This window comes from Octodon degus, unplaced genomic scaffold, assembly GCF_000260255.1.
Source record: "Octodon degus isolate 3935 unplaced genomic scaffold, OctDeg1.0 scaffold00064, whole genome shotgun sequence".
NCBI classification, from domain to species: Eukaryota; Metazoa; Chordata; class Mammalia; order Rodentia; family Octodontidae; genus Octodon; species Octodon degus.
In genome coordinates this window covers 3,749,507-3,757,962 of record NW_004524640.1, presented here as the reverse complement: position 1 = coordinate 3,757,962, position 8,456 = coordinate 3,749,507, and positions in this window count along the sequence as shown.

Sequence of the window (8,456 nt, the reverse complement as noted above, 5' to 3'; positions counted from 1 at the left end):
GTCCACAGTTCCAAAAGTCTAATAGAATGAATACACTAGTGTTATGGGTTGTGTCTTGTTGTCCTGCCCAAAGTCTCATACAGTCATGGGGTGGCTTCTAGAGTTTGTGATTAATTCCTGATCAAATGCTGGGATTATGGGTGTGAGTCCTGCACCCACCCTGGGACTGACAGCCTGAATACAGTACAGGGAGGGAGAGAGGCTGGCTAGCTGCCACAGCTGCTGCTCCTCCCTTGGCTCTGTGATTTCCCACCACCATCCATTGCTGCCCTCTTCCGTGTGCTGCCCTGTCTTAGAGCCGCCTGATTATGGACTGAAACCTCCACTAACTGTAAGCTAAATAAACCTTTCCTTCCCTCTATGTGGTTGTTGGGCATTTTGTCCCAGCAATGAGGAAAAAGTAACTAAGACAACCAGGTAAGATGAGCAGTTGGGTGTGAGGTTTGCTACCATAAAAACAATGCTGTGAGAGGTGTAAGCCAATACCTTTCAGTAACGATTCTTAATTTGAATGAATTCGGTTCCGCAGTTGAGACACAGATTGGTGAACTGCATCAAGAAATAAAGCTCAACAATATACAGTATACAAGAAAACACGCCATCAAAGCTGAAATACTGATTTAAAAATCAAAGAATAGAAAACAATATTTCATACAACTAGAACCTAGGACCTGAAATAAAACCCAATAAGAGTAGCTACTGTAGTTTCAGTCCAGGTGGATTAATAGCTAAAGCTCATCAGAAGAGGCACAAAATGTGACCGTATTGGGTGGGGGAACAAACCAGCAGAAAAAGATGATAACTATAAGCACATTGTCACTGAACACTGACAGGCTCAGCATTATGAAACCAACACTACTGGACGTATAACATCAGATAAATATCAATACAATTATAACGAAACCGTAATACCACACTGCCACAAACAGACAGATCAACTTGACAAAAAAATCAACAAGGGCCAGCCCGACAGCACAGCAGATTAAAGTGCCTGCGTGGACAGACTCAGGGACAATGGTTCGATAGCATGCTGTACCTGCTGAGTTGACAGTTGAGACCTGGTGTATTGGTGTGTGTATGTAATCCCAGCTCTTGGGAGGTTGTAAACAGGCGTATCACTATGAGTCCCATCTAGTAGTGAGACCCTGAACACCCTGTAGACCCTTCCCTAAAATACAAAAAAAAAAAAAAAAAAAAAAAAAAAAAAGAACTTAATAAATATCTACAGAGTGCTCCATGAAGTATAAACAGAACACAATAGTCCCTGGCTATTTTGCAGTTCAGCTTTTGCACTCACTGTTGTGCAAGTTTTCAAAAAATATTAATCTAAACTATGTATTGCAGATTTTTTGCTATATCACAGGATTTTGCAGTAAATACAGTATATATATGTTGTTAAAATTACGTAGGTCTATGAATTTAGAAAATGATTAAGAACATTAGAAGTGTTTCTAAAAGTGTGGCAAAGGCTTATATGAGAGTGAGAAGGGTTTATAAAGCCTTAAAATACACATAAATACTAAAATACTTATAACATCACTACTTTGCTGATTTTCACTTATTTCAGGAGTCTCTGGAATGTAACCTCCATGATAATTGAAGGGCCACAGTATATATTGCTTCCAGCAGAATAAACAATGTTCTCCAAATAGAACACATACTAACCCATAAAGTAAATCCAAAAGAATAAAAATTATATCATAAATATTGTCAGATCATAGTGTAATTGAAACTAGAAATAAATGGTAAAAGAAAAAACAGAAATGAAGCAAACAGAGAGAAATTAAATAATATACTCTTGAATAATCAATGAGTCACAGAAGTCAAGGAGGAAATTGCATAGTCTTAAGAATCAAATGATAATGCCAGTATGAAATACTGAAACTTAAGGATACCAGGAAAGCAGCTCTAAGTTCATGGCTGTGAACGGCCATATCAGAAAAGCAGAGAAAACCAAAATAGGTAGATTTAGGTTGTACTTCAAGATTTTAGATTTTGGAGAAAAATAGCAACCTAAATCCAAAGATTGTAGAAGAAAATTAAAACTCTTTCACTTTTCTATGGAACATTTATTAAGATTGACATGCATTGTACCCAAAGAACAAATTAATACGGGAACAGGAGAGTGAATAAAGGAAAAGTAGCTTGAGGGGAAGCAGCCCAAAGCCATGGCAAGAGAAGTCACTGGCAACTGGAAGGGATGTTAAAGGAAATATGATCTTGTTCTCTGCTACTGATCAGAAATTGAGATTGATGGGTGGGAAAAGAAAAGGCAGAGATCCAGTCAGTGTAAGAGGGAAATGCTTAGAGGTGTCCAGTACAGACCTGCAGAAAGAAGGCTACAGTTTGTTAAGCAAAGTCAGGGTCACAACAAACTATAACTAGGCTTCTTGTCTTTGTTTGGAGATTGGACCAGAGTTTTTTCCTATTTCAAAAGAAATCAAATTATTTTTTTCCCTCTGAAAATAAGTCCCATATCAGCAGTTAGAAAAGACCTTCAACGAGACCAGATGTGGTGGCAAATGCCTGTAATACCAGTGTGAGGGAGGCTGAAAACAGGAGGATTACTATGAGTCCGAGATGCATAGTAAGACCCTAGACCAACTACATAAAAGACAGAAAGACCCTCAATGGCAAAATCAGTAGCAAATTAATGTTCCTCTTGTCAGTAAAAGAATCAATATGATAAAGTAGACCAATGGTATCTGTTCCATCAGCACTGAACTCTGTCCACATCTGAAGTTATTCTCTTAGTACATGGGGACAATTGGAGAAAATGAGTGAGATTTTTTATTATTCCTTACTTCCTGCAACAGTGGATATACTAGTTTGCTAGGGGTGCCATTGTAAAATATCACAGTCTTTTTGGCTTAAATGACAGAAATTTATTTTCCTAGAGTTTTGGAGGCCAGAGATCCAATATTCAGTTTCAAAAGTATGATTTCTTCCAAGGTCTCTTTCCTCAGATTGAAGATTTTCTTCCATTCCATTTTCTTTCATTCCTTTCCTTTTCCTTCACTTCCCTCTTCTTTTGCCACAAGAAAATAGAAATGTCAGAACATTTCTGGCTATAGAGAAAGTCACAGAGACTTCTGGGTCTTGGTCTCACTTTCTCCCCAGGTTCTCCATTGGGTACTTTGGAGAATTCCAGTAACTATTTTTAGAAAATTACTATGTCTTCCCAAAGCTAGTTGGTATTCACAGTAATAATTTTTATGAGTACGTGAACTCTTTCTTTCACTAGAGTGTGACAGGTGTGTCTGAGTAACTGACAAAAGCCCAGGCAGTGAATTCCATTCAACCCACTGGAAACTGGAAACATCAATAAGGCGTAAGACACAAATTTGGGCTGTCACATCAGCTTGTTCTGATTTTAATAAGATTTTGCTTGGGTTCTATGCTAGCTTTGCCTTTCTTTAGCAAAATAATTGAGACTATCTATCTATCTATTATATATATATATAAATGTATATGTAAAATTATTATTATTATTATTATTGTTGTTGTTGTTGTGTGTGTGTGTGGCCGGCTTATCCCACCTTGGGGGTGGGGCTGACATAGCATATGGTGCTGGGGATCAAACTGCAGCCCCGGAGCCTGCCTAAATTATCTCACCAGCCCAATACAATCAACCTATAAAGAAGAAATATTTGTTTCAGCTCATGGCTTTGGGGCTTCTGTTGCAGGTCAGTTGGCCCAGTGGCTCTGGGCCTACATGAGGTAGCACATCACTAGGAGGAATGCATGGAGCAGCAGGCCGGTCCCTTCAGGGCAAAGGACAGGAGAAAGAGGAAGAACCGGGATCCAGTTCTCCTCTCAGTACACATCCGTACTGATCAAACTTCCTTCCTCTCGGCCCGCTCAAGAGCATCCTGTCATTTCCCAATAGTGCCACAGGCAGGGGCCACGTCTTGAACACAGGGAGCTTCAGGTGACAATTTTTCAAACTATGTTAGGTTCAATTAGAGGTGCGCTTCATAATAGTTTTGATTTTGATGGACACATTGCTCCGTCATTCATTTTTTCAATAGTGATCCTTCTGACACAGCAAGAACCAATGAAGAGAGAGGAAGAGTGTATAGACTAGGAAGCTCCTAGTCTACAAGTAACCAAGAAGCACACTAAGCTGACAATAGGAAGTTACAACACAATTTGAATCCCTCTGGAGATTACTTTGACTAACGTATTGTGTAGAATTTAAAGCAAACAAGGGCCGGGAAGATGGCTCAGTGGAATAAGCTCTTCCCTGGCAAGCGCAAGGGCCTGAGTTCAATCCCCGGTTCTGGAAAAAAAAAAAAAAAAGAATTTAAATCAAACTAAAGTGCCTTTAGGTTGGGTCCATACTGCAGAGTGTCCCAGTATCTATCACTCCCAGTTATCATACCTGGCTGCTCTACATATTTAAATAACTGCCCCACAAAGAGATCATCTAATTTGTGATTACTGAATGTTGATTAAATATCATTTTAGACCTATGTCAAAAAATTACGTTAGCAAATGCAACATTGTTATTTATTATTATTAGCAAGGGAAAAGGAAAGGGCCAGCCAAATAGCTCAGTGGATTAAAGCACCTGCAAGCAGGCACAGGAGCTGGAGGTTCACTCCCTGGGCCTGCTATTCTGGCCCCACCCCTGGGCTATGCTGAGACAGTGATTGAGACCAGGTGTGGTGGCGTGCACTTGTAATCCCAGCTCTTGGGAGGGTGTAAATTGGTGGATCACTACAAGTCAGATCTAGTAGCAAGACCCGTTACTGAAAGTCTGTGGTATTTTCAAGAAGCAGACCCCTTCTCTGAAAGGTACATAGGATGGAGGGGACCTTGTCAAGAGACAGAAGACTGAGCCTAACTCATCAGATCTTTGAAAAAAATCACTTTAGAGTCTGCATCGTTCATAGTGCCTCGTTAGCATTTACCACAGCCATCATTACTTTTATCACTGTGATTATTGCTAATATTTTTGAGCTGGGTTCTAGATGTTTGGAAATGGATTAGTTAGCTTTCTCATTACTGGACCCAACTTAAAGGAGGAAAGGTCTCTGTGAGCTCATGATTTGGGGAAATTCAGTCCTTAATCAGCTAGCTGCAACCACATACCTGGACCCTGCTTAGATGTCTAATCTGGTAGACAATTCTTACTCCAGTGAGACTAATATATCAGGATTAATGGTCATAATCCAGCTATTCATCAATTGCCTCCCAAACCTTAAACCATACCTAATATCTAACTATAGACCACAGCAAGTTTGTAATTCCACCCAGCATAATACAACTCTTCCACTCATAAAACTCCCTTTCCAAACCCCATCAGGTCCAGCATTTTTCCAAGTGCAACTCCAAGTCTCTTCTGAGACTTAAGGTAAATCTTTTTCTGTGAACCTCTGTAAACACCAAAGTTTTACAAGTTATACAACCTCAAGGCACAAAGACACAGGGTAAACTTCCCTTCACCAAAAGGGAGAAATAAACTAATAGAAATGTGATAGACCAAAGCAAGACAGAGCACCAAAAGAGCAAACACTACATCCCATAACTCCACGGTCAGCATCTGGGGCACATGGTGACAAAATGCGAGTTCCAAATGGCATGGGACTCCCACCCCTATGGACTTGCCAATTGCAGCTTACAGTTCTTCTCTCTTGCACAAACTAATGGCTTATAGCTTTATTTGGCTGACATGCTACATTCCTGGCATTGTTGACTCCTAATATCTCCCCTGTACTTTCTTTGTCATTCCCATAGCTTCCTTCACTGACCTCTCCAGAGCTCCTTGCCTAGCCTCGCAGGTGAAGGAAACATGAAAGTTCACAAAAGATTTCATGGAAGACAGTGAAGCAGAAAATGCTGAAAAAATTTCTACAAAATGGTATAATTACTCTTACCTTGAATTCTCACCAAAAAATCTAAAATCATAGTGAAAGCCTCACTGACCTGACAATGCTTATATTTGCTTATGAGTAAAATCAGCATTATGTGAATGATACCAACTTCTGCTGGCAGGGATTATGCTGTCCATGGCCTCATGGATTATAGCTGCAGTGGGCTCTGAGTGCTTTACTGCATAGGACTGGTGAAATGCATCCTGGGGAACCAAATCTCTAGGTGGCCTTGCTAAAGTAGGCATCCCAAGGGCTCTCTGCTAGATAAAAGGTTAACACTTTGGCACCTGCGATTCTGCCTGGTGATCTGATGCCTGATATGCCCTCAAGTATCCTTCTTCTTGGCTCTGTATAAAGTGCTTGGTCTCTTTTAATGACACCAATATCTTTATCAGCCACACCTCCTTTGTCTCAGTTACTCTTCTCTCCATGCTGGGACAAATACCCAACACCCAGAAATAAGGAAGGAAACGTTTATTTAGCTCACAGTTAGTGGAAGTTTCAGTCCATACAAAGCTGGCTCTAAGGAAGACTGGCACATGGAAGAGGGTAGCAGTCCATGGTGGTAGAACACAGCAAAACAGCAAGAGCAAAAGGGAGGAGTAACAGCAACAATGACAACAGAAAATAATTATGTCTCCCTTATGTTGCATTTAGGTTATCTGCCCCAGGTTGGGTGCAGTACCCACATCTATAATCCCATCAGCACTCACACCCATAATCCCAGCAGCACTCATACCTATAATCCCAGTGGATCACGACTCAATCACAAACTCTAGAAGTCTGCCCCATGATGGCATGAGGTTTTGGGGGGACATCTAGACACAAACCATAGCATCCTGTCCCTGGACCCCCAGGACTCATGCATATCCCTTTGTGCAAGAGACATTTTAGTCCATCTCTAAGAGCTGTCAGAGACCCAACAGTTTCAGTGTTGCTAAAAAGTCCAAGTCACAAGTTTCTTCCAAGATTTAAGACAAACTTAGCTGTGAGCCCCTGTACAAATGAAAAGATAAACATTTCTAACATTCAATGGCACAAGATAAATACTACCATTCCAAAAGGTACAAACAACAGGGTAATACAAACTATTGGGACCAACACAAGTCCAAAATCCAGCTGGGCAAACATTAAGTCTCATAGTTCCACATGGAACATCTGATTCAATCTATAAGGAATTATAAGCTCCAAAAACCTTACATGGCTTCACCCGTACAGCACACTTGGTGGTAACTCCCATGGCTTCTCTCTCAGGCCTTTATTGTTCCCTTTGGAAGCTTCTTTTAGATGATCCACATTTCTGGCTCTTCCTAGCTTTTGGGGTTTCCACTGTATAGGCTTCTCACTCACAATTTATATACTGTACTCTCAGGGCCACACTGCCTGACCTCCCAGGCCTTCTTCTGAAATCTAGGTGGAAGCCTTCTTAACCTCAGAACTCTTGCATTCTGCAAGCATCTAAAACCAGTGCCACATGGATGATGCCAAGGTCTGCTGCCACCTGGGGTGGTAGCCAGGCTTCCTTCTCTCTTGGGTTGTAGGGGTTGAGTGCCTGGATGTCTGAGCACTCTGACCCTGATTCCAAGGAATAAATTCTCTGTGCCAGTGCCATTGTGGAACCTGATGTGCCTACTGCTACCATTCTGGAATATGGGCTCTGAAGCTTTTTCCTTAAGGCAAAGTCCCTCACCCTTGCAGTTCTGAGGCTGCAAAGAGTAGAGACCTGTCATCTTCTGTGATACCCTCAGGTCATCCTTTTTATTCACTAGTTCTCTCAGCTCTGTCTTTATATTCCATGACTTTATTGGAACTTCCTTTCTGGCCAAACACAACATTTTAAATCATCCTGCTGGGCTCTTTACTCTTGATTCTCAACATAAATCTAACTAGAAGCCCCCAACAACAGTCATGCCACTGCCTCAATATTTGACTACTTTGAAATTTCTTTCGAAAGATTAATCAGTCCTCCATACTTAGTCTCAATCTCAGGCAAAGTCTCTGGACATGAGCAAAATTCAAACAAACTTTCTGCCACACTGTAACACAAATCATCTGGAGTCCAAAAATCTGCAGTCCTTCTCCTCAGCAGGAACCTCCCTAGCCTGGTTTTTGCAGGCAGGATTTCTATCAGCCTTCTGGTCTGAGCTCTGACCAGAATCTCCCATACAAAATAGCTGAAGCTGATCCAGCACTTCTTTTGTAGGTGACATCTCTGAATCTTTCCTTTCTCTTCCTACAAGCCATTTCCAACAGCTTGTAATCTACATGGTCAGGTGTAGCTACAGCAATGACCTCATATCTCTGGTACCAAATTATGTCTCAGTTACTTTTCTCTCATTGTTGGAACAAATAGTCAACACTCAGAAATAAAGGGAGGAAAGGTTTATTTAGTGCATAGTTAGTAGAAGTTTCCGTCCATACAAAGCTGGCTCCAAGGCACTGTGGCACATGGCAGAAGACAGCAGTTTATGGTTGAGGAAGGCAGCAAAACAACAAGAGTGAAAGGAAACAGTAACAGAAACAATGACAACAGAGAAGATTCCTTTCTCCCTTATGTTACATTCAGGTTATCTGCCC